The 26131-nt window shown below is 50.7% G+C and overlaps 2 pseudogenes; both read right to left on the bottom strand.

Annotated features, from left to right (window-relative positions):
* Positions 1-2137: 2137 nt before the first annotated feature.
* On the bottom strand, positions 2138-2264 carry LOC149866557 (U2 spliceosomal RNA; annotated as a pseudogene).
* Positions 2265-4490: 2226 nt separating this feature from the next.
* Positions 4491-23674, bottom strand: LOC149866556 (uncharacterized; annotated as a pseudogene).
* Positions 23675-26131: the final 2457 nt, after the last annotated feature.

Here is a 26131-nt window from a genome sequence, read left to right as displayed (position 1 = left end):
CCACCTTGTTGCTGGTAGCAGGTGCACACGTGCCTCAGGGCAGATGGCAAAGAAGGGGCTGGGGCTGCACTGCTACAACAAAGATTGGGCCCCTTGCAGTTTCCCTGCCATCTACCCTGGCATATCAACATCTTACAAGTTGATGTGCTGGGTTTGGGCGATTTTTGGCATGCGGTCCAAAAACATTGCCAACCCCTCCTAGAGTCATCTGGGTTTATGGAAACTCTTCCCTCTGTTTAGCCCTTAGCCTTGAGTTGCTGTGAGATTTAGCAGAGGGTGAAAGCTCCCAAGCCTCCCCCTCCTGCTTGGTTGGAGAGCCTGGAAATCTGTTACAGTTACACAGGCCGGCATCTTCTTGCTGCATGTAACCTGTGTGAAGAGAAAGGCATTGTCATGAGGCATACGGGGTGGTGGTGGTATAGCTAGGGTTGGGAATGTCCTGCATTTCTCTCCGAAGACATGAAAGCACTGTGAAAGCAGTCAGGGATATGAACTGCACAAAGGTGGCAATATTGCTGTAGAAAGCAGGGTAGTCTCATTGAGGAGGATAAATATTGAACAAGTGGGTGGTGATGACAAATGAAGTTTGTGGTTACAGCTCAGACTAGAACAATAGCCTTTATCTTCTCATCTCACACCTCATTTGTATTATGGTAGTGGCAAGGAGCTTTAGCTGTGGGCCATTGTTGCAGAAATCTGCTATGGTTCGTTTCTCAGGAGGCGGAAAAAAACTCTCAGTCACAGACACACTCCATTAGCAACACAAAAGGTATATATTTGCAAATAGGGTCAGAGAGAGAAGACAAAAGACCACACTCTCTGCCCGCGGGGAACACTTCTCAGCAGGCTTTTATCCCCTCTCTCCTGAGCACGTGTACAGAAGCAGGAACTCTTACAACTCATTTCTGGTTCATACAAACATATATGAAATGACGTCACGTCATACATCGCATGTGTATTATAATTAACTACTTAAGTATGCGGGGCGGGTAGGCTTATATGTATTAGCTGATTGCGCTTGCTCAGAAAGTACTTTAGGTTGCAAAAAGTTCAAATTCAAGGACAAAATAGCAATTATTCTTATCTAGCCTAAGAAATTAGCCTAAGAAATGTGGGAGCCATGAAAGAAAGTGTGATTTAGTGTAACAAAGAGATAGTAAATTTGCAGAACAAAGAGAGAGTGATACCTTAATACAAAGAGCCCTTAGTAGCTTTTTTTTTCTTCAATCTCCAACCCCCCCTCTTCCACCAAGGAGACAAGGAGAGCTAGCAGCTGTGCTGTTCTAACAACACTATTGATAATGCATTTTTAATAATATTTCTAACACCGTCATGCTGGATGCTGTCCAGACCAAAAACAAAGAGGAATCCCTGCCCTAACAAACTTCCAAACCAAGTGGCCTCAAGACCTTTGCACACCTTAATAAAATGAAGCAGGTGCCTTCATGTGGACTGAATTCTAGATGAAGAAAATACTTTTCTAATTTTAGATGAGAAAATTCTTTTCTAATTATTCTTTTCTAATTTTTTTTAAAACCTTGTTTGGGTTCCTCCTTTATCTTTGCACCTGACTAATAAAATGAAGTCAGACCTTACACCAGATGTAAACCACCACAGAAATTCTATGTAGCATAATAACTAGGAAATCATGTTTGACTAATTCCAGAAAACGTGTAAAGCACCAATAGAAAAAATCCTATTGATTTGGGGTTGAAAATGGAAAAACTGAGAGCAAGTTATTAGTGTGAATAGACAACTGTGTGGCTTGGTCTACATAAGTAAGAAAAATGTGTAACCTTTTCAGTGAGCTGCAGTATCAGCAGGCCCATAGATAACCTGTTGCACTTAAAAGCAGGTTTTTAAACCTAGTGCATTAATAATTGACACAGCTTGAGGTGCAGTTTCCCTTTTAGAGGGAACCATCACTTTTATTATTTTATGGCATGGGTCAGAAGAAAACAGACATTTACCTTTGATTCAGTTTCAGTTTAATCTGTGCAGCTTAGACTAACCTGCAGAGAGTCTCTGCAGGGCTTTTTGACTGCCTGTACTTAACCCTAATTTAGCCTATGACTTGGACTCTGCTCTGGGAATTCCCCCTTGGTTTTTTTTTGGTTTTTTTTTTGTTTATTTTTGGTTTTTTTGCACCGGTCCTGGAAGCACAGCAATACCAGGTCAATGCATGGAGTGGATGGAGCAAGCTCCGGTTCCACCACCCAACACCAAAAAGAATCTGCTTAATATAGACCTCCTGTGGAGGACATACCAGAGGGCGGGGAAAGGCTGCAGGGCCTGCCCTTGACTCTAGCTCCTGCTCTCCCTCTTTGTGGCTCTGGGTCCCTCGGCTCTCATCTCTGCTCCTCCTCCAGTGGCCTGGCCGCTAGACTTGGGGTGTCTTATGTGGCAGAAAGCCACCTTGGTTTCTCCCCAAAAATCTCTGCCCTGTGACACTGTGACTAAAATCTCTGGGCTGCAACCATTTGATTAGGGTGGGCCCTGCACACAGGGGACTGTACCCTCAGCCTGTCTATTTAGGTAACTTGAGCTGGCTGCAGTCCTGAGGGAGGGGGGAAACCTGCTCCTTCTGCCTACGTGATTGGCATCAGCCACCTGGGTGAGGGGCATCTACCTGGGGAGCTGGAATCTGCCCGGTAACAGGTGATGTATTTCAAATTGGTTGGCTGACCTCCACTGGACCAAGTGAATGAGGTCACAGGGGCTATGTAAGTTAAGGGGGGAAGGAGGCGGTCTCTCTCTTTGGCCATGAGGTGAAGCAGCAGCCATGCGGGGGACACAGAGGAGCTTTACCATCTGAAACTAGCTCTCTCACCCCAAAACTCATGGGCAAGGAACTGCCTGCCCCCAAAGGGAAACTTCACCTGCCTTTGGAAGATGCTTGTGAGTAAGCTACTCAATCTGATTAGATATTTAGCTGGCAGTAACACAGATGCGTAATCAAAAGGCTACCTCAGCCACACTGTTTGCTCTTTAGGATTTCTAAGATATTGCTCAATCCTGTACCCTAGTTTACCCTACCCTTTGTAATCAATAAAGTTCTCCTTTTTGACTGGTATGGGAGACTTATTGAGGGGTGGGTCTAAATTATGCCTAAGAGACCCCTTAGGTCTGCGGACTAAGGGAGACTTTACTTTTTGCCCCCTGACTTGGGGAAGTGCCCGAAATGCCTGTACTGGGTCGAGTACCCTTTGGACTATTAGGCCTGTGTTTCCTCGAGGACACAGGGCCGAGACAGTCCCTTCTCGGAGTGGTGGCGGAGACGTTACCCCCAGACTAGCAAGTGTGCTCCGGGAGAGGGGTCGGCCAAGCATAAGGCGCCCCTAGGGAGGCAGTCGGAGCCTGGAAGGTGGTCGAGCGCAGGGAGGTGGGCGGCTGAATGCAGGAGCGCCCCCCTACTGGCCCGCCACATCTTATTCCTGGACGTGCACCCCTGTGAGGTGGATGTCTCTGTATGTACCCAGATTGGTAGCAAGAAGATAGGAGAGGGACTATATTTTCCCTGAGAGGCTGGGTAGCCTGGACACTCGCCTAGGAAATGGAAGGTTCTGGGTTCTAGAAAACCCTTCACCAACTGGAGAGCTGAACCTGAGTCTTTCCAATTTCCCATCCTGCTGTAACCACTACTCCCCAAGGAGCAGAGATTCAGATGTCAAGAGCAGAGGTCCCAGGGGAAGAGCCACATATATGCCTGATGTGTTCAGAGGCTGGAAGGGGAAGTCCTGGAGCTGGGGCCTACAGGTATTGAGCTTCTTCTACCTCGAAGTAGGAAGTGTGAATCCTCGTGCTTGGTTTCATACAACCCCTGGTGTTAGACACTCCTTTGCATGTTCTAAGGAGGTGCTGGGTTGGATCCTGATCAGGGGGAAGTGGGCTTCTGGTGAAGTATGTATTTATTTACTAGGCTGCTTCTAGGAGGAGCCCTGGGTTATGTGGGCTGCTAACAAACTCATCCAGGATCCCCTGCTCATCATTTGTGGTGGGTCACTTCAGTCACAGGGTGGTGTTTCTCGCCTTTGGTTGGAGGACTGGAACTTGACAGAAATGGGATACAGCATCCACTTTGGCACTAGAGAGATGAAACCCTGAAACAAAGGGACCTAGAGCTTGACTTGTCAATCCAATCTGGCCCAGCCAAATATCCCACTGCATAACAGGAAGTGAAGCACACTTCACACAGAGCAGGATGCAAAATACTTTAAGGAACAGGCAACTCCTCTGTGTCCTGTGATGAGACCCAGGAAATTATGAGCAGCCCCATTAGTGCTTTGCCTGAAGCAGAGAGTGCTTCTCCTGTTGTTATGGGAAGGCAGAAAGAGAGGGGTTGGTGGAGGAAGGCTCTAGCAGGAGCCCCTCAGGATCTCTTCTCCAGTGAAATAATACTTGGGAATCCAAGATTGGCCAATGCCACCAAGAGGCAGCCACCCAGCATCACTTTCAGGGCTGGAGTCCTGTCACCAGCAGAACTCTGATCTTCAGGTGCAGGCAGAACCAGGGGGTAGGTAATCAGTCGCTCTAATGTTAGGGGTTCTGTTACCTTCTCTGTTCAGGGGCAGTACAGATCCTGACAGCAACTCCAGCGTCATGCACTGTATCAAGTAATTCCTCACAGATTCCCCTGCGTTTTCATGGCTAGCCCCAAACTGTCCCTTAAAGATTTTTCCTTCCCATATTGATTCCTATATCTGTAATGCTTTGGGGGATTGCTTCCTTCCCAAATCCACTATCTTGGTGAATGAACACCTGAACCTTAGGAGTGGCACATGACCTCAAAAGACAATGCCACTCTGTCAGGCTCAGGGATGCGTTTTCCACAATATTCAATGACTTCTGCAACCACTGGGCCAGGTTCCTCATGTTTGCCTGACCAAGTGCCTTTCCCAAGGCAGCCAGATCCAATCCACCGAGGGCGATTCTGATTTGGGTGGTCTGTCTGGGATTCCTGTGGGCATCTCTAGTGATGGAGGTCCCTGTGACTGCATCTAAATCGGCCACTGGATCACTCCCTTTTTCAGCCTTGAGGGTTTCTGGGGATGGTGAAGAGTTTGTGGACTCCTCAGGACCCTCCCAGCTATCCCCTTTCCAAAACTCTCCTGGGTAGAAGGGAATATCTGGGTCCCAGCATTGGTCCTCCTGGATCACAGCTGGAAATTTGGAGGTTGCAATCCTGGAGTTCCTTTTTTCAACCAGTTAATGGTGGCAATACAGGGGCTATGGTTTACTTTTGCACCCTTCTTGGCCGAATCCTTTGCCAGTGTTTTAACTAGACGTCACAAGGCCTCTCAGCTGGCCTTTTCCTGACCCAGTGTCTCCACTTGCTGCATCTGGCTTTTGTTAATTTTTAGCAGGTTCTCATTTTCTATTTCTAAATTTTGGTACAGCTCTTTTAGGGTTTGGTTGCTTGTTTCTAATTGAACTTATCTATCTTGCAGATCATGCAAATGGGCTTTTAGGTTTTTGAGCTCAGAGACCCTTTCAGAATTTTCTTGGGTTGCAGTTTCTACTGCATGCCACAGCAGCCATACTAAGGCACCATGCCACCTCTGGCCCTAGGGATTTTCACAGAGGCAGTAGTCTTCAAATTGCTGCTTCAGATCACCAATAGAGACACCTGGGACACAGAAGTTCTCCTTCCATAGGCTAAGCCCACCTTTCAAGATTTCTTTATGGAGGGAGGGGACATCCTTACTCCTAACACACATGATGTCCTGTTTTCTCGCCCCAGTCTTAGGGGTCCTAGTCTTGAACAACTTGAAAATAGCTCCTAAATAAACACAAACAACAACTGCACAAACAATTACAAATACACACACCCACAATAAAAGCTTTCATCTAAAACCAATTCCTGGGGCTGTCAGTTTCCTTAAGCCCTCACACTCCTAACTCTTCACAGGAATTCTACAAAGCACAAACTTGGACAATGCCCAATTCAGTCCCCACTACAGGCAACTACTAACAGCAACAATAGCAACAACAGTACAGTATCTCTGTAGACAACCCTACCAAATGCAACAACAGTCCCTGCTACATGCAGGCGACTCACAACACCAATAGCACTTCAAGCCCATCAGTTTCCTTAGGCCCTCACGCCCCCAACTGACTTACAACAACAATAGCAGCCCCTGTAGGTGACTTGACAATGAACTTAATGTCTTAACACACACACACAGGATGCACACAAGCACATTAGCTCGCTTAACTCACACTACTCACTCATGCTTATTCCCTCTAACAACTGCAATATGCCCACATACTCCACCAAATAAATGTTGATTTGACAAGCAAGATCAATGCTTGGGATCTCAATATCACGCTGTTAGGCAGGAGGGTGCGACACAAAATTATATACACAGACTTGAACTGCATATACAAAACTACCAGTCCGTATACATATACACACACACAAACATGCACTTCAGTGGCTGTGTGTTAATACTAGGGGGTGCTTGGTGATTAGGGGGCACTTGGGGCCCTGGATGGAGGTGGCAGTGATGGCGGAGAGTGTGGGGATCAGAGCTTGGATGCCGAGAGGCAGTGGAGCTGGGAGGCAAAGGGCAGAGCCAGGGCCAAAGCTGGGAGGAGAACAGAGAGCCAGAAGTGGTGGAGACCTGAGAGGAGGTAAGTCAGGGTTAGGAGAGGAGCTTGGAAGCAGGTCGGGGGTTAGAAGAGAGCTGGGAAGCAGTAGAGAGTGAAGAGAAGCTGGAAGGTAAGTTGGGGGAGAGAGCTGGGAGGTAGTGGAGAGGGAAGTTGGGGGTTAAAAGAGGAGTTGGGAGGCAAGCCGGAGGGAAGAGTGGAGAGCTGGGAGGTAGCAGACAACAGAGGAGCAGAGCCAGGAGGCAAGCTGTGGGGAGAGTGGAGAGCTCAGAGGTGGTGGAGAAGCAGAGCTGGGAGGAGCAAAATCCATAGGCAAGCCACAGGGAGAGTGGAGAGCCAGGAGGCGGTGGAGAGCGGAGAAGCAGAGCCAGGAGGCAAGTCAGGGGTTAAAAGAGGAACTTGGAGGCAAACGGGGACAGCGGAGAGCTGGGAGGCAGTGGAGAGCAGAGAAGCAGAGCTGGGAGGAACAGAGCCAGGAGGCAAGTTGGGGATCTAAAAGAGGAGCTGGGAGGCAAGCTGGGGGAGGGGAGAGCGGAGAGCCAGGAGGTGGTGGAAAGCAGACCAGCAGAGCCAGGAAGCAAGCCAGGGGGAGAGCTGGGAAGCGGCGGAGAGCAGAGAAGCAGAGCCAGGAGGCAAGTCAGGGGTTAAAAGAGGAGCTGGGAGGCAAGCCAGGGGTGGATAGCTGAGAGAGATGGGAGTTAGAAATGGGGGCTGGAAGGGGGGAGCCTGGGGTGTGGATCGCAACAAGACAAAAACCACCTCAGGGTCCTGAATATCAATTTTATTAGACAGGCAATGCAATATACATACCACAAAGTTATTGGTTCACACGCTCACTCACACAATGGTAGCAGGAGAGGAAAGGCTTAGAGGAATTGAAGTCAGGGTCTATAGAAACAGAACTCGGGTCCCTTGCTTGGAGGGAAGATGTGGGTGATAGTTACCTATCCTAGGCTGAGAGTTGATCCTTGATGGCCTATTGAAGTCTTCAGAGGGAGTCACCAGCAGGGCCTCTGGGTGGATAAGTGGCGTGATGTAGTGCTGGTCTGGATGGAGAGGGCATCCGAAAGAAGTCATATTCTACCACCCCTTTTGTAGGGGTGGGCTACCCATGACTCCAATAGGGAGGACATGCCCAGGCAAGGGCCAGTCCTGCTCAGATGCGGATGTGCAGTTCCAGGCATCCTCATTGTCCAGTGTAGTACAATGGTGGACTGGTTTCAGGTTTCTGTTCTGTCCTTTGCTTCTATGTTGCTGCCTTATTGGAGGGTCTTTATCTTTCAAATGTTGGGGTTTGTCCTCTGCTTCTTGTTTCAGGGAGAGTCAATGCAAGGAGGTGGTAGGGTTGTTAAGCTGATGGTCCAGTCATTCAGTAGGGGCTATATTTAGGCCTGCTACTGTTGTCTCAAGCACTCTCATTTTATCTCATTCATCCAGGGAACCAATTTACCTAGGAGGGGTAGGCATGAGTCACAGTTACAACAGAATTACAGTAGGGTCTGTCCAGGCATAGGATACAAGATGGAGACTTGACAATACAAGAAGGAGACTTGACATTTCTTTGCTAACTTACAAGAACAGGCCTGAATTATATAATATCACTATAAGACAGTAAAAAATGATAGTAAGAATAGTGATCACACAATATAAAACAGTAAAAATCAATACCAAAATAACAGAATATTATTTACAATGATACATGGACAATATAAAAGGGGCTTGTTACAGTAATGGAATACAAGACCTTATCCTATGTTCTTAACTATGATTTATCACAACTACTTATAAGGAATTGAGAGGGCAAAGAGAAAGTCAGAAATGGTTGGAGAAGGGAGGGGAATGTATTTCTCAGTAAAACAAACAAACAAACAAAACCTTGGGGTTTTGCTGCATGTTCTGCTCCTAATAGCTTCTAATGATAGAAATTCCATTTGTTGCTTGGTCTAGTGTTTAACTACCTGTTCAGTTGGAAAGCTTCTCCTATGACCTACCCTACATTTCTTTGGCTGAAGGTTGTTTTTGCTCTGTCTCTAGGGGACATGGAGAACAATTCTCTATCTTCCTGTTTCTAGAAGTCGTTTATATATATATTTTTAAATTGTTATGGTGCTTTCTCACACTCTTCTTTTCTCTAGAAACTCAATGCTTTTGGTCTTTCCCCATAAGCCATTTATTTCATATCCCTTGATCATTTTTGTTGCTCTCCACTGGATTCTCTCCAACTGGTCCATACTCCTCTGAGAGAGTCTTGTTTTGAGTTGGGGGTTGGACTAGATGACCTCCTGAGGTCCATTCCAATCCTAATTTTCTGTGATTCTATAATTCTGTGATAGCACCTAGTACTTGTCCTTACTGACTTGCATACTATTTTTTTAGATCATTTCTACAATTGGTCTAGATCAGGGGTTCCCAAAGTTTTTACGCCGTGGCCTGGCTGCCTGACGGGTAAGAATAACTCCACCCCTGGGTGGGGGTGTGGGCCAAACCCTATGCTACCATGGGCTCTGCAGGAGGAGCTGCAGCCTCTCTGCCTGGCTCTGGGGGTGGGGGGCATGGTTTGCCAGTCTGCAACCACTTCTGGTCCAGCAGCTAACCATGCTGTGGACTGACAGCCGACCTGCCACGGCCCAGCACCAGGCTGCAGCCCGGGGATTGAGAACTCTGGTCTAGATAATTTTCAATTTTTTTTCCCCCAAAATGACTATAGTCCTTCCCAGTTTAGTACTGTCTACATATTGAATTAGTTAGTCCTCTTCCATCCATCATTCAAATCACAAATAAAAATATTGAATAGTATGGGATCCAGAGAAAGTCCTGAGAAAACCAACCTGATAGTTCCTTTCAGTTGGGCAGTGAGCCATAGATAATATCAGATTAGTACCGATATAAAGAAAATTGGCTGCATCAGAAATCTGCCTGATGGGACTGATAAATGCCTGTGCTGCACGCAGCTGCAGCGTGGCACTCAGGAAGCAAGGAGCAGAGCTGGCAGCTTGGAGAGCTGCCTCCAGCTGGTAAGTCTGGTGTGGTGGAAGGGGAGGGGGGAGGGAAGAGGTGTGGGGGGGCGTTGAGGGAGAGGGCAGAGGCAGGCGCTGCCCAACTGGGGCAGGGTGGGCATGGGACAGAGCCACAGCTTATGGGAGGGGGGTGGCTCCTGCCGCTGCTTGCACCTGCTCCAATCCCAGCCCTCACTGAGAAGAGCCCTGTGCAGCTCTGGCTCCTGCCCACAGCTGCAGCCCACCTGCTCCACCTCATGCTAATCTAGGGGCACATGCCCCACCCCCTGTACATCCCCTGGGTGCAAACAGTGGTGGGAGCTGCCCCACCCACCCCCATGCCCACCCTGCCCTGGCTGGGCAACACCTGCCCCTGCCCCTGCCCTGGCCCTCTCCCTCACTGCAGGGTGTGTTGATCTCCCCCCACCTTCCCTTCCCCCCTTCCCTTCCACCACACGGACTTACCAGCTGGAGGCAGCTGTACCGGAAATTGGATTGGTATTGGCTGATATGTCTCCTTAAATATCGGGTATTGGTATTCGCTCCCAAAATCTGTTGGTGCACCCCTAATAGATAACTACTTTTTGAGTATTGTTTTCCAACCAGCTGTGTACTCACCTTAGAGGAGTTTCATCAAGACGACTTTCCCTAATTCTTTGTAGGAATGTCATGTGTTACATTGTCAAAGCTTTACTGCAGCCAACACATACCACATACACTGCTTCTCGACAATCTTCTATGCTTGTTACCCTGTCATACAAGGAGGTTAGTTTTATTTAAAATGTCTCATTCTTGACAAGTTCAAATTGCATGTTACTGTAGATTGTTTGCTCATTTGTTCCAATACCTTCCAGGAATTGAAGTTGGGCTGACTGCTTTGTAGTTCCTTGGGTCCATCTTGTTTCCCCTTTTAAAGGCAGGCTTCTGTGTTTGCCCTTTTCCAATCTTCTGGAACCTCATCAGTCCTCCATAGTTTCTAAAAGATAATAATCACTAATGACTCTGAAATTTCTTCAGCCATTTTGATCAGGCTAGGATGAAGTTCAGAAAACTTCTACCTTTCCTAATAACCAGTCCCTTCTCATTCTAGCCTGAGCACTTGCCTTTTTCCCACTGGGCCTGGCTATATTAGCCATCTGATCACAGCTAATCATTATATTGAAGACTGAAGTAAAAAAGGTGTTAAACATAGGTCTTCTCAATATAATCTCTTACTAGCTTTCTCACTACAATGAACAGTGGACCAAAACTTTCCTCAGAATTCCTCTAATTTTTAATGTTTTTACCTGATGTTGTTGTTGTCCTTTATGTCCCTTGCTAGTTGCATCTCATGTTGTACCTTGGCCTTTCTTATTTTTATCCATGCAGGCTCATTGTATTCTTTTATGCTCCTCCTTAGTAATGTGTCCTGGTTTCCACTTTATTACGCTTCCTTCATAAATTTCAGGTTCTAAAGTCTAGCCAAATTGGTGCCATCTTTTTTTTGCATTGGAATAGTTTGAACTCATAGGCACCCACGTGTGCATGGAGGTTTGGTTCCCCAGGAACAATTAGCAGTGGTGCCGCTAGCTGTCCCTGGGGAACACCTGTGCCATGTGCCCTCTGGCACATGGCAGGTTACCCCAGGTGGGGCATGGGAGGCTGGGGCCAGTGTCAGCCAGCACTGTGCTGGCCCCAGCAGCCTTACTTGGGTTTGTGGGGGCCTCCAGAGCTACAGCAACAGCAATCCTGCTGTGCGGAGCCTGGCAGGCAGTGAAGCTTGGCTCCAGGTGGCCAGGCTCCAGGAGCGGCGCGCATTGCCCCTGTGTGTGCTGCCTTGCTTTTTTTTTTTTCCTGTAGGTTTTTTTGACCCCTGGATATCCAAGGGTCAACCCCCACCCCTCCATGCCGCTCTCTTGCAGTGCGGAGAACAACTGAATGTGCAGTATGTGTCTGCGGTGCCACATACCGCACAGATGCACTCATCTGGACATGGCCATAGACTTCATATTGCCACCTCTCCTGAATTCCTTTTTTCCACTAAACTTGCCTCTCATGGGATACTACCTGCCAATTCTGAGTTTTTTTACGTCAACTTTCTTGATGTCAGTTTTCTTTATTTTGGTGCTCTCCTGCATAAGAATGTTTCCTCCTCAGCATTTGGAGCAGGTCCAACATACTAGGCTAAGTAGATCTGTGTCTAAAATCTACAAGTTGCTTTAAGGAATGAGATACTCTGAAGACTGGGGATAAAATGGCTAAGATTAATTGCACTGGGTACAATACATCTGGCTCTGAAGAGCACTTTTTTGTGTTCTCAGGGGCAGAGTTAAGGGCATTTGAGGAACCTTGACTCTGAATTCCCAGATTTTCAAATGCTTGTTTTTTAAATGCATCCTAAATTTTCAGTTCCTTTGCTTTGATGCCCTACAAGATTTTTTTTTAATGCAACTGATCTTTCTTTTCAGCCTTTGGTTTTATCTTGATGACATTTTGTGTCAAGCAAATAGTATTCCTTCCTATACCAACCACTTTTGTGGCTTGAAGAGAGGTAGGGACTGAAATCCTCTGTTACACCTGCCAGCTTTCCTTAGTGCTAAACACCAGTGGCTGGACTTCAGCGGCTCCTCACACAAAAGGCAAAAATCACCACTCAAGGGGATTCTGAGACTCGGCAAAGTTACCTATTACTTATTAGCCAGTAGGGCTGTGCTGATTCAATTCGGAGGAGGTTTGGCCTGATTTGGTGGCTGAATCTCCAAATCTGAATCAAATCAGGGGTCCAATAAAAAGGTCCAAACCAGTTAAAAGCTCTCCAAATCTTCGGAAAAGATTAGGAAAGCTTCGATGATTCGGACAGTTCCCACCGGCTGCAGCAGAGAGCTGGAGCCGGTAAATAGGGAGTGGGGGAGGGGGGACTGGAAATTCTGGGGGGGACCCCTGCCTATTCCCCCAGCCTCTCTCATGGCTGCCCTGCTCACCCAAGCTCCTAGCACTTTCAAAAAAAGCTGGGACTCACCAGGTGCTGCCGGTCGGGGGGGGGGTGATCCCCACTGCCCCATGGTGCAGGGGGGGCTCTGCCATGAGCCCTGTCCTCCCCAGCTCCATCCCGTTTAAGAAAAAAAATTATAGAAACCCTGGGACTTACTGGCTCCTGCAGCAGCCTTGGGGTTTCGAGAGGCTTGTGCAGAGCCCCCCACATGGCATGGGGGTAGTGGGGGGTGCAGCAGGGATTGCCCCCTGCCAGAAGGAACTGGTGAATCTGGAGTTTTTTCTCACTTTTTTTCTTTAAAGAGCCAGAGCTGGGGCGGGTGAGACAGCCATGCAGGGGCTGGGAGAGTGGCCAGGGGTTAGGTGGCTTGTGCAGAGCCCCCCATGCAGTGGGGGGCAGCGGGGATTGCTGAGTTGGGGCTTTTTTTTTCAAAGTGCTGGGAGCTGGGGCGGGTGGGGCAGCCATTGCCAGGCTGGGAGACGGGATGGGGAATGGGCCTGGCTGATCTAGAGATTCGGCAGCAGCCAACTCTCCATGTCAGATTCAGCCAAATTGATTCAGAATAGTCTCTCACCACCTCGCTGCTGGCTTTGAAACTCTAAAGTTTAGTTTCAAAACGTTTCGACTAGCCTCATTTTGTTTCGAGGCTCTTTCGAAGCCCTTCATTTCAATTCAGTTCTACTGTTTTGAGCTTGAAAGGAGTCAAAACAGTGTCAAATCGAAACAGCCGGCAAAATTTTTCACAGACCTAGTAAAGAGCGTAGGGCTGGCTCTGTGAAAGCCTGGTACTGATCTTCTGTCCTCTGCCATCCTGCTTCTACTCAGGACAAGGTAGTATGCTGGGATTTGGGTGGCAGTGCCTGGCCCTGGGGCTCCCTGGAATGGGCTGAGAATCCTTGGGCCTGTGCCCCTGCACTGGGGTTTGTCACGGACTCTGTGTCAGGTCTGTGGGGCGATTTTGTGATGGGCTGGTGGAGGCATGGACCCAATACTAGAGTGGCCCATTGTCAGGTCTGGTGCAAGATTTCTTCCAGTCAGGCCGCGACTCATGGATGAACATGATCTGAATACAGATAAATGATTGCAGTAGTCTGTCACATGTGCCTTATGTGCAACAAAGGTAAATTTAGGTTGAGCTAAGAATATTTTACAAGCAAGTGTACAGAGGATCCAAGGTTTCTGGAACTTGGTGTCTGGGAACTGGTCTTATGAGTTTCTGGTTTTGCATCCTGTACTGAGATAGGCAGTGTAAGTGCTCCTCACAATCTACATTTTACACATACATTTGGTTTCCCCAGACAAGTTGGGAAATAGTGATGCTACATGTTATTATGTGCAGGTGTGCTGTTGTACATTTTGGGCATGTTTAAGTATATTTTTTGTAATAATAGGAGTCAGGGTTCCTCTTTACACAAGGGATTCTGTAGCAGCATTTAAACAGCACAATACATTTTGACAGTGTAATTAAGTACCTTTGTAGAGGCTGGGGTTAGAGGGCATTTTCATCACCAAATTTATCTTGATGACATTCTGAACCATGTTGAATAGCCAGGAGTTGAACCTGATTTTATGTCAAAAGCCCGTGTGCAGGGTTTATAAAAGCTAATCCAAGTAATGGGATAAAAACCCATAGTCTTTATTTAACCCAGTCCAGCCTGTAGATGATTTCTTGTTCTTTAGTTTCCTATTCAAGTTTTTTAAACCAGTTTGACAGATTCATTACAGCAACTTTCAAATACTCAATTTTTCAGTTCTTTCAGTATTTGGGGATGTAGATTTCCAGGCCTTCCTGCCCCTGTTCCCTCCCCCCACTCCTGCCTCACCATTTGAACAGCATTCTGCTCTCTCATCCTACTTTTGCTCCTGCGCACAGTACTGCTCTTACTGAAAACTGAGAAATATTATTCATTTGCCTTCTAGGCCACACCTACTTTATCTTTAATTTATATCCCAGCCTCTTCCCTTACTTTTCTTTTTCATTTGCAAAATTAAAGAACTTTTCCTGTTTGGTTTACTCAGCCTTCCTCCCAGTGGTTCTCACTTTATTTTTTCCAAGACACAGCTATCTTTTCTGATCACATTCTTTGCCCTGTTCTCTGCTTGCACCTTGCACCCTTTTGATATAGTGTTTATTCATTCACTTAGATGCTGATTAGATTACAAATAAAGTGCTAAAGAAGAAGAATCAAGGCAGTACCCTCAGGACTTATATATGCACAGTAAAGGAGACAAAATACTATTAAACTCACATTAATGGGGTGAGTATGGCTGCTCAGGTATGTCTTCCTAAGTAACTTCAGTGTATGCACTCTGGTCTGACCCTCCCACTCTTATCTATGGCTAAATTATATCCTGAGATGAATGACTGAGGTTCTCATCAAGCCAGTGCACTTGTGTAGTCCTGACCTTGGCCCTTAGTGATCATAGTTGTATTGAAAACAACAAAGCCAGTTAAAATGACCCTGAGGATCTTCCCTTTGCCATTGTGAACAGCCAGGGCCAAATGTTGCTGTTTACCAGTGGAAATCCAGGTAATTTCACAGAGAGGCCATTGATATTACTTGGGGTTGATAATTAGCCACACAATTAGTCAGGGTCTAAAGTACAGGATGGGCCATCAGAACAAATCATGACAGCAGAAGATCCTGGGGCAGATCTAGGCAAGGGATGGATGCAAGAAGAGTGGAATTAATCTTTTCCTTGGCTCCTGGCCTTGTGGCCTGACCTCTGTGCTCAGCCAGAAATCCAGAGAATTCCTTCCCAGCCCTCCCAGAAGATTTCTTCACACAAAGCACAGGGTGTCCCTACCTCCAGGATCCCATGTCAGATGTAGGGGTGGTATAAATAGCGGGATGCCCTTCACAGCTTTCACCCTAGTCGTGGTCACTACTGAGGTGCCTGTCCATGACAATGTTCAGGTCCCTGTTTGAGGGCATTCATGGGTAGTATGTTTGAGGCCAGGCACCAAATAGGTGAAGGGCAGTACGTGTGGACAGAACACTGGCTGTGCTGTTGCTACTTTCAGCATATAAGCTATAGTATCTGAAAGTAGAAAATGTAATTTCTCTTCATTGTTGACAGTAAAGTTAGGTCACAGTAACCATATGGGGTGCATCCAGACATGCAGGCATGTGCGGTTTGCGGCACCCCAAACCTCTTTGTGGCACCACGAAACCACATGTGGTGAATGCTAAAACTGGGATTTCCCAGTAGCAACCCCCACAAAAAAACAACCGGGCAAAGCAGGCTAAACTAGTGTGGACCAGAGCAAATAGAGGCTTGGTCCTCCAGGGAGATGCTCTGGCTACCGGACAGAGCATTTTTATTCTCTGTTTGCTGGAGCAGCAAGGGCACATACTGCATGGCATGCTGGAGCAATCAGAAGCCTGGCAGGGTTTGCAGCTGCCTGCTGCTGAGTCTGCCTGGCACCCAGGTCCTGTCCTGCATCCACACAGGCACCTAAGGCTTGCCTTATGGTTGGGCATGTGGGGCAGTTGTGCCACTACTCCAGATGCTGAGCCACCCAGGCTTCAGCTGCAGGCACCACAGAGTGGCAGGAATCTCCTGAGTCTGCTGCTGGGATCATGGTCGACCATGGTGAAGCACGTGGGGAGACCCAGATCCAGATCTGCCAGGCACTGGGGACTCAGCTGGAAGCCCAAGAAGGTGACTGGCCTTCTGGTAATTTCAGGCCCTGAAGCCAAACTGCAGCAGTTTATCCAAGGGCACTTCAATGAACACATTTACCAGGCAACTGCTGCCCAGATGGCTGAGTGTGAGCACAGCAAAATGTGGCAGCAGTGCCGTACCAAGGCCAGGGCATTGCACAGACAGTTTCAGCCCATGCATGATGCCAACCTATGCTCAGGGGCGGGGCAATCCACCATGCCCCACTATGAGGAGCTGGCCTGCATCCTTAGTTCTACAGCCAAAGAGCCCTCCCACTGCTCCTTCACCACCAGGGGAGGAGCGGAGCAGAGCCTGTGGCAGCCAGCCCAGTGATCTGGTTGGAGTCCCCAGAGGCAAGGACCTCTTCAAGGTCTGCAGCACCACTGCTGCCCAGCCCTGCTGGGAACCACAGTGAGGAAGGACATACACCACAGACAAAACCTTCTGCCACAGCCAGGCCCAAGACGAGGCCAGAACTGCAGGTTGCCCAGCTCCTGCCTAACAGCAGTGGGAGTGGGGAGGAGCCCAAGAAGCAGCCCAGGATATTGAGCAGATTGGAAGAGGCCACACCCTGGCAGCCTTGGCACCAGGCCTCACCCTCATTGGAGGCCAGGTCTGGCTCTAGGTCTACCCTCTATAGCCCAGAGCCCAAGAACCACAGTCTCCCGGCTAAGGCGACTGCCTGTCACCCAGGCCTGGTAAGTCCCACATGGTGCATAGGGAAGCAGAAGCCTCTCCCCACCACCCCACTTAGTTTCCCTTTTCCCTTGGGCCACTCCTCCTTGTGCCCTGCATGCACCCCAGTCCTGTCTTCACCATCTCCCTCACTCTTTCCTGACCCTAACTCCTCAGCCATGCAGGGGCTTCCTTCCCCTCTTGCCAGCACTCCCAGCTGGATGGAGCTGGTCCTGATAGCAGGGCAGAGGTGGTGGCATTGCCAGGGCCAGGGCCATGTACCTATTGGGCTGCAGGTCTGCACCCACTGGAGCTGGGGTCTCAGGACTGGGGGTTGTGGAGCACCACATAAATCCCAGTAGTGGGAGAACCTGGGTGGTGCAGGCTGGGGTGGCTGTAATGCTTGTCCCTGGGAGGATCCCTCCAGGTGGGGCCCTGCAGAGGCCTCAGGCAAGCAGAAGGGCCCTTTGGGTAGCAGGCTACCTAGACACGCAACGGGAGGGGATGGGCACACCCCAGCATGGCTGAGGTCCTTGTCAGGGTGCTAGGTGCACATCACTCTGGCTTGGGGGCCATTGCCTGGCTCTGCACCCAAGAGTGAGGCTACTCCCTAGGATCCTTACCAAGGCCTGTTCTTGCTCCACACCGTATTGCTTTAGCTGAAGGTGTCCCTCTGTTTGCTTTCTCTATAGGCAGCTTATCTGCCAGGGGAGGGGCCAGCACCCAGGAACTGCCCACACACCTTATGTCCCATGAGGGCCATCTGAATGCACTGCCTGCACTGGATCGACATGCATGGTCAGAAAGCATCCAGGAGGAGCTGCTTCTGGCAGAGTGGGTGCACCTCTGAGAGGCGTAGAACTTCCGCCAGCATGTCCTGGCTGAGCTCTGTCACTTCCACTGTGACCAGGCCCTTGCCCAGGAGGAGGTGTGGGCTGGGAGGGTTGCCCTGGTGGTGGTGATCAGGGAGGGAGTAGCCCAGCTGGGGGGTTTTAAGGCCTGGCTCAAGAAAGATGTAGCTGGAATGATCTAGGTGGGGAGGATCCTGCTTTGAGCAGGGGGTTGGACTAGACCTCCTGAGGTCCTTTCCAACCCTAATATTCTATGATTGTATTTGGCTGGCTGCTGATTCAGCTGGCACCCCAAAAGGCCCCCCAGACCCACTGCAGCCACCAAGAGGCATTGCTCCTGCCTTCCCCCTTCCTGGTTCTGGGCCTACCTGTAGCGGCCGCCCCCAAAGAGAAGCACCTACCCTCTCCAGAGTAACCAGGGCCCCAACCACATTTGTGTGGTCCCTGCACATGGGGACCACACGGGTGGTCACACACAGGGCTAAGGCCAGGTGCAGGGCCAAGAGGCAGCCAATCCCTGATTCCATCCTCTCTTTGCCTCCTCCCTTGGTGTTGCCCCCACCTCAAAGTACCTTTTTTTTTCTGTCTGGTGCTCATGTAAATAGTTTCTCTGTATTTCTGGGTTTGAATGGGTTTGTGCATGGGTGGGCCTGGGTGAATGGTGGTGTGGCTGTGGAGGGCTGCATGTGAGGTCCTGTTGGAATGTTGAGTAGTTGATGGTGGAGAAGTTTCAGAAAGAAGAAGGGGGAATAAAGTTGCTTTTTTGTTTTCACTACAGCCACACTACCTGTGTCGTTGTGGTCCTGGCAGCAGGTAGAGATGGAGGGCCCTGGGCAGGTGGCTTGGAGCAGGTGGTGAGAAGGGTGGGAGGGGGCCTACAGGTGGGTGGTGATGGCCTCACAAACTCTGGCTCCTGCGTGCCACTGTTGGAGGGGGTGTTCCTCATCTGTGACACTGCTCCTAACTATCCAGTTCTGCTGAGGCTGTCGCTGGATGTGCCTTGATACATGGCAAGCCTCCTCCATCCACTAGGGCTCAAAGACCTTTCCCCAGGACTTGCATACATTATGCAGGACACATGCCACAGTGATGATGTGAGATATGTGCTGTGGTGCAGCCTCCAGGCGACTGGTGAGGCTCCGCCAGCACCTGTTCAGCTGGCCAAATGCCCACTTGATGGTGCATCAGCAGTGGGTGAAGGCCTCATTGTAATACTACTGTCAGGCATCCAGGAGCCCAGGGAAGAGGTGCATCAGCCAGGGGAGAAGCAGGTATGCAGCATCTGCCATGATCACTGTGGGGATGGCAGCATCCCTGATAATTAGGTCCTGGATCCCTAGGACAAAGGTCTGTGCCTCCATCAGTCCTAGGAGGGAGGAGTAGCACAGCACGTGGGCATCATGGGCACTCTCAGCCCGCCCAGTCTAAATGTGGGTGAAGTGGCTGTGATGGTCTACAACTGCTTCAGGTACCCTGAGTGGACATTATGGTGATAGGTGTACTGCCACCCTCCCCCAGGGGGGCAGAGGATGAAGATATGGATCCCATTGAGTGCCCCAACACAGTTGGGGAACCCAAGGGCCCCAAATGCTGCCACAACCTTGCTGGGATTGGCCAGCCAGTGACCTGGTTGGGCAGGATGTCTGGGATGCCCAACAAACATCCAGGGTAGCTTGGCCAGCAGTGGATTTACCCACCCTAAAGGAGTTAGTCACAGACCTGAGGCTGGTAGATATGGCTAGCCTGAGGATTGCTATGGCCACGTGCTTCTCTGAGGTGAGGGCAGGTGCATCACCATGTCCTGGTGCTTGATGTTTGGAGCCAGATAGGCCACCAGGTGCACAAATGTGCCCCTTGACATTCTGAAGGTCTCTACCATCACCCAGTGTCCATCATCCCATGTGGGGAGGACTACATGCTCCCACCAGTGTTTACTGGTGGCCCAGGCGCAGCAGCAGATGTTGGGGGGTGATGACAGGTCCAGGCTAGCAGTGTGTGGGCAGAGACCAGCAGCAGGGGCTGGTGGGATGGGCTCAGTCTTCCCCAGGAGGGGCAGCTGGTAGTTTCAGGCCTGAGCCAGGTAGCAGACTCTTGCCCTGGACTGGGCTTCCTCCTGACAGCTGGCCCAGAAGTTCAGGTGGGTCTGCTGAAGTGCCCATACCACAGCCCAGGTAGCCATGTGGTCCCTGTCCATGGCCAGCAGGCAGGCAGCCATAACACTGCAGGTATGAGGGGGTGGATGCTGTTGCAGGTGGCAGCAGACCTCAGCCAGGTTGCAGTCTCTGCTGCCAGACTGCTGCAGTGGCTACAGGGGCCACTGTAGGTCAGAGCTGCTGCAGTAGTTCAGCTGGCACAAGGGACTTGTGTCCTCAGACACCAACTGGCCTGAAAAGCTTCTGAAGGCAGGTAGCTCTGAGCTGCTCACCAGCCGCCAGCTCCCCCTGGCTGAAGAACTGGGAGAAGCTGGGTAAGGGCATTTGCCCAAAGCAACACAATCTGTCCCACAACACAGTACACTTTCTGGCTTTCTGCCAAGAATGGTTGCTCCAGAAATAAGCCAGAAAACTAGTTTTGCTAATTTCCCTTTTTTTTGAGGGGTAGGTTTCATCTCATTGCTTTATTTTCTTGTTTCAGTAAGCTCTTATTTTTATTCTCACTGGTCGTATCCAGACAACTGCTCATTTGCCAGTTGTGGCACCTCAAAGCAGTTTGAGATGCCGCAAGAGGAACGCTAAGAGCAAAAAATGTTCCCTGTGCTGCATATTTGCAGTGCGGGCTCTAAATTTGATACCAGGAAGAGTGTGTGTGTGTGTGTGTGTGTGTGTGTGTAAATGCCAGAAAAAAGTAGCACAGGGCATGAGCCTCCTTCCTGGTCAAGTACAGGGCCTACTTGCCCAGGGCCAGGAGGTGGTTGACCACGGGGTACCAGGACTTGGTGGGGCCATGGATGGGGTGACCAAAAACAAAAAGGTTGGGGTTGAAATTCAACCAGAACCTCAGGAGGAGGTTTTGGAGGTGGAGGGGCTGCAGCCTGGTGCACTTGATGATTATGTGCTCCAGGGTCTCCCTCTGCCCACAGAAGGGGCAAGAGACCTGGGTGTCTGTGAAGCTTGCCACATGCATGCCGATGGTGACTGCTCCATGGAGGAGTTGCCAGCTTAGGTCCCTGGTGGCTCTTGGGTGGAGTACAGACACAGCCACTGGGGTGCCCCAGCCATGCCTTCACCAAGCAGGTCCTGCCACTTGGTGTCTGGGTGGAACATGAGGGTGCTATGATGGATCATGCAGCACATAAGTGTGTAGAGGTGGCGGTGATGGACAGTGAAAAAGAGGACCAGTTTGGTGTCTCCCAGCTGGCTCAGGTGGTAGAGCAGGGAATGCCAAAAGGCTGAGCAAGGTGCCAGCCCCGTGACAAACTCGGGTGGGCTGGAGGACATGGGGGAAGAGTGGATGGAAGGGGGTGGGGATTGCCTTTACTCAGAACCTGGTCAAAGGCAAGGGAGTCAGGAGGTAGGGCAGATTTTGCCTCCTGGACCAAACCACATGTTGCACGTGTTGTGGGTAGAACCATGCACTGGGCCAGTGCAGCAGGGTCCACCCACTCCTACATATCATAGTCCTGGAGGTCTCTGATATGGGTGACACCAGCCAGGATCAACCTCTGTTGCAACTGGGGTGCCTCTGCTGCCAGCACCTCCAGAGGAGAGGCTTGATGAGCAGGTCAGCACCCTGGGCAAGTGTTGCAGGGGACCTGGAGGCAGAGACCAGCCTCTAGGCCCAGAGGTGGTCCTGGCAGCCTTTGCAGTTCCTGTAGGGAGAAGTCTCACAGGCCTAGGAGCTGCCAGTTATGTGAGAACTCCCAGAAGTGTTGGAGTAAGGCATGCCCCAGATGGTCCTATGCCATGTGGCTGCTGACACCATATAGCAATCATTGCAGGGCCAGAAGGTGAAATGTCAGCACCTGGCTGTGCAGGGAAACCAGGCCCTGGCCGCCCTTCCACAAGGGGAGGCTTAGGACCTCTACAACAACCCGGTGCCGTCCTGGCCAGAAAAACTCCAGGGTCAGTCTCTGGAGCCTTTGCCAGGACCTCAGGGGGCACAGGGAGGGTGTGTAAATGGTGCCAGAGCATGGACATGACCAACTGGTTCAGCACCAGCACTCTCCCACGCAGAGAAACCAGGAGCCTGCCCATGCCCGGAGCTGCTCCATCACCTTTGCCTCTAGCAGATGCCAGTTCTCTGACAGGAGAGGTTTGCAGGGGACAGGTGGACCCCAAGTAGAGCAGCAAGCCCATGCTCCAGTAGATCCCGCAGAGCGTGGATGGGAGTGAGCCCACCTGCCACCTGTCACCCACTGCCAGGCCAAAGCTCTTGACCTAGTTGACCCAGGCAGAGGAGGCTGCTGAGTACAAGGTATGCCACCCACCTCCGCAGGCGGATGAGGAAGGACTCCAGGTCCAAGGCATACAGCTGTCCTGACACACCCCTCTCCTGAATGGGATGGGCTCTGTCAGGGTCCAGTTGAGCTTGACCAAACTCTGCAGAGGCATACAGCATCTGGAGAGCTCACATGAACCAGGGCCTGAAGGTAAAGGCCCACAATGTGTCTGTGAGGTACCCATGATCCCCTCTGTCAAATGCCTTCTCCTAGTCCAGGGGTAGGAGGGCTAAAGACAGGCCCTCCCAGCACGCTAACTCCAAGAGGTCATGAAACAGGTACAGGTTGTTGAAGATGGAACAACCAGGCACCATGTACCTTTGATTGGGATGGATCACATTTGTCAGAACAGATTGCAGGCACAGAGAGATGGCCTTCACTGCCACCTTGTAGTCCATGCAGAGGAGGGACATGGCACGCTATTTCCTCAGGTTGTGGGGATCCCACTTCTTTGGCATGAGGATCAGCATGGTCCTCTGGCATGACAGGGAAAGTTTCCCCACTTCCCTCAGATTCAGCCCAGACTGCAGTAAAGTCTGGGCCGAGGACATCCCAGAAGGCCTGGTAGAGCTCTGTGGTCAGACAGAGGGAAGCTGAAAACTCAGCCAGAGTGAGAGGAGCCTCCAGCTGGTCCTAGTCTCCTGCGCTGACCTGCAGGAGTCCCTCCCACTGCGTCTGACAAGCTTCAGAGTCTGTTGGATCCAGGGAGAAGAGCTCTTCATAGAAGGCCCGTGCTTGCCGGCTCACCTTACCTAGATCCATGAGGGGGGTTCCGTCACCTGCCAGAAGGCAGGTGATGTACTTCTTGGCTCCCCACCTCCTCTCCAGGGCATAGAAGTGGGAGCCGCAGTACATCTCCCGAAGGAGCTGGACATGCGAGCAGACAAACACACCACAGGTGCAGTGGTCATCCAGAGCATGAAGCTCTTTCTGCCTCTCCTGACCCTCTCTTTTCTGCAGAGGGATGGGTTGGTTGGGTCACTGGCCAGGTGCCTCTCTAGCTCCAACACTTCCTGCTCGAGCTGCTCCTGGACTGCTTCCCTCTGGTGGGTGTGCCCCTGAGTGTAGCTGTGGCAAAAGAACCAGATGCTCACCTTCCCCACATCCCACCATTTCCAAGCTTCTGACAAGCATCCCATTTCCAGAACTCCTGGAAGGCATCCCTGAAGCCCACATCCTCCAGCAGATTGACACCGAAATGCCAACAAGCCAACCCTGGACAGCCAGGCCCTAGCATGGCCTGGGGTCAGACAAGGTGGTGATTGCTGAAAGGGGTCGGCTGGATGACAGAGTAGGTGGCCCAGGCCAAGTGTGGCAGAGAAATATAAACCCGGTCCAACTGGGAGTGGCATACCTGCTCCTCAACCACCCTCACATAGGTGAAGGCAGGGGGGTCAACAGGGTGATAGGCATGCCAGATGTCCACCAGGGAGTAGTCAGTCAGGATCTCCCCAAGGACAGCCATGGTAGCCTGGTTACACTCCCTGCCCAACCAGTCCTGCGCATCTGGGGCATCCTGGAGAAGGGGTGTCCTTCCTCAGGACTCACCGGGGTGAGCCCCAGGATCCCTGTTTCCCCCAGATTATCAGAGGTGAGGTGCAGGCTCCATTGCTAGACCTTCCCCAGGGTTTGAAGCTCAAGGAGTAGGGCCCAATTAGGGATATAGGGAGGGATGGAGCTGAGGACCACCCAGGTTCCCAGGTCTTCTAGGGGCTTGAGGGGGACTTACCCTTCACCATGAAGGTGAAGCTCACTGAACTACAGCCCCACAGGAAAAAAACTGGGAGGGCTATGCTTGGGGAATGTGGGGGAGGGGGAACACACACACAAGAACTAGGGAGACTTGAGCTGGCTTACTCAGTCATACAACAAACACCAGGGCAGGGGGAGTGGACCACAGGACTTACCAGAGAAGGGCAAAAACATACAGGGAAGGAAGCTAAGGCAGATGTAAGAGACAGCTGGAGTAGTGGAGGGGCTTTTGTTGGTTGAAGATCAGTCCAGGAGCCCCTCAGTAGGGCTTTGTGAAGCTTTGGGTGCTGATTTGATTCGGAGGAGATTTGGCCTGATTTGGTGGTCGAATCTGAATTGAAATCAGGGGACCAACAAAAAGGTCCGAATCGATTTGAAGATCTCCAAATCTTTGGAAAAGATTCACAGAGCTTCGATGATTTGGAAAGTCCCTGCCCATTGCAACAGGGAGGTGGAGCTAGACTCAGGCCTGGTAAGTAGGGGGTGGGGGAAGCAGGGGCTGGAGACAGGGGAAGGAGACCATGACGGGGGACCCCTGCCAGGCCCCATCTCCCACCCACTCCCTCAGCCCTTCCATGGCTGCCCTGCCCGCCCCAGCTCCTGGTGCTTTAAAAAAAAGCCCCACTCACTGGGTGCTGCCCAGCGGGGCGTGATCCATGTTTCCTGCCACTGCCCCACACCATGTGGCAGAACTCCCCCAATTCCCTTTGCTCCCCCAGCCCCCCCATGGCTGCCCCACCTGCCCCAGCTCTGGCCCTTTAAGGAAAAAAAGAAAAGAAAAACCCCAGGACTCTCTGCTCCTACAGTGACCTCAGAACTTTGGGGGGTTCTTGCAGAGCTGCCCAGGTGGTGCAGGGGCAGTGGGAAATTGCCCCCCTGCCCAGCAGCACCTGGCGAGTTGGGTTTTTTTTTTTTTTTAAATGCCGGGAGCTAGGGCAGGAGGGGCAGCCACTGCCAGCTGGGAGAGTGGGCAGGGGATGGAGCCTGTGTGATTCGGAGATTTGGCAAAATCAGTTCAGGACAGTGATTCAAATCACTGTCCCCCGAATTGGCCAAATCCAAATCCAGAACGAATACTAGCTGGTTTGCACAAGCCTACCCCTCAGGCCTCCAGCCAGGCACTCAGCAGCAGAACAACAGGCAGGAAAACAGCAGGATTAGATACAGAGAGGCAGCTGTGGGTGAGTGCAGGAGCAAGCAGATAATTAGGGAGTAATCCAGTGTAGGTGTGGTGTTGAGTGGTGCAGCAGGGAATCTCCCTCTTCCCTGAGAGAGGGCAGCAGCAGCAGCGGTGGTGGAAGTAGCCGTCCAGTTCAGCCACTCAGGATGTGCTTCAGGTAAAAATGGAGGTGAAGGCATGGAGTGGCCTGCCAAGGCAACTGGGGCAGGCAAGGCACCTTTAGGCTCTGGCAGTGATGGTGGAAGAGGGCCCCACAGGTAGTGCAGTTTCCCTCCCCAGGCTGTTCCCTGACTGTGGCTTGGCGGTGGGCTGCACAGCAGGCTGGAACAGAAGTGCAGAAGCTGGGGTGCTGGGACCTTCCCTGAGGTGGGGCAGCGGCTTGCAGCAGAGGACCCTGCCCCCATGGGGGAGGCAGCAACAGCAGTAACTCAGGGCAGGAAGGGGTGTGGGCAACTTAGCAACAGCAGACTGGGACAGGATGGGGTGTGGCCAGTTTCTTCCCAGAAGCTCCTGAGAGAGTAGCCCTAAGTTGCTTGCCAGGGCAGCTTACTAGGAGGAGCTGGGCAGAATCAGTCTGCTCCAAGTGGCACAACTTGCCTCACACCAAAGTGCATGTGCAGGCACAGGTACTGAGGCAGAAATCTCCAGCACAAATTTGTGCCGCTGCTATTTGAGCTGCTACAAATGCATGTACCTGCATTTGTGGACGCACCCACTGTATTTCACAAATCTTCCATGACAGCATAATCTGCACATAAAAAATTATCTTTACTTCTTTTTAAAGACTATTCAGGAAGATAATAAATTAGACTGGGTTTTTGCCTGCTCATGCTCCTTCCCCTCCCCTCCCCATTATTTTACCAAGAAGGTAAAATAAGGATCCATTTGCTAGACACAAGTTTATTCTGTCTTGTTTCTTTAAATGATAAAGATTAAGATTTTTAATAGAAAGATGGAACCAACTTTTTTAGGACAAGTGCTCCAACATGC

The sequence above is a fragment of the Crocodylus siamensis genome, chromosome 4 (genome assembly GCF_052110815.1).
Source record: "Crocodylus siamensis isolate JL-2025a chromosome 4, ASM5211081v1, whole genome shotgun sequence".
Lineage (NCBI taxonomy): Eukaryota > Metazoa > Chordata > Crocodylia > Crocodylidae > Crocodylus > Crocodylus siamensis.
Note: the sequence above shows the minus strand (reverse complement) of the source record. Positions and strands in the feature narration are given on the sequence as shown.